Raw genomic sequence first — 665 nt, 5'->3', positions numbered from 1 at the left:
TTTTATTTCATCTCGTGACATCTAAGATTACAGAATCTCGGAGTCTAATTAAGGTAATATTTTACATAGCTGGTCCAGCAGTTGAACTATAAAACAAAGTATTGCTATTTCTATAATTACTTCTTTTTCTACATTATTTTTAATTCTTTCTCTTCTAAGTATAAAATCTCAAATTATAGTTAGATTTCTTGAGTTTGTTGCCTCGAGAGTCGAACGACGTTTTCCACTTTAACTTAATTCCCCAGAAAGTATTACGTTACATTCTTAGCTCATGAGTCTTTAAAAATAACTTAATGACATTTGACAATTTGGATCTCTGAAATCATTAGGCAACCTTCCAAGTACTATATTTTATCAAGTATAGAAAAACAAAATAAGCTGGGTGAAATTATTATTATTACTCCAGATTTGACTAAAGTGTATAATTAGTTCTGTGCAGACAACTAGAGTGTTTAATTAGTTCTGTGCAGACAACTAGAGTGTATAATTAGTTCTGTGCAGACAACTAGAGTGTATAATTAGTTCTGTGCAGACAACTAGAGTGTATAACTAGTTCTGTGCAGACAACTAGAGTGTATAATTAGTTCTGTGCAGACAACTATAGTGTATAATTAGTTGTGGGCAGACAACTATAGCGTATAATTAGTTCTGTGCAGACAACTAGA

Source organism: Limulus polyphemus, unplaced genomic scaffold (genome assembly GCF_000517525.1).
Source record: "Limulus polyphemus unplaced genomic scaffold, Limulus_polyphemus-2.1.2 Scaffold814, whole genome shotgun sequence".
Lineage (NCBI taxonomy): Eukaryota > Metazoa > Arthropoda > Merostomata > Xiphosura > Limulidae > Limulus > Limulus polyphemus.
The sequence above is the reverse complement of the archived record's forward strand: the minus strand, read 5'-3'. Positions refer to the sequence as shown.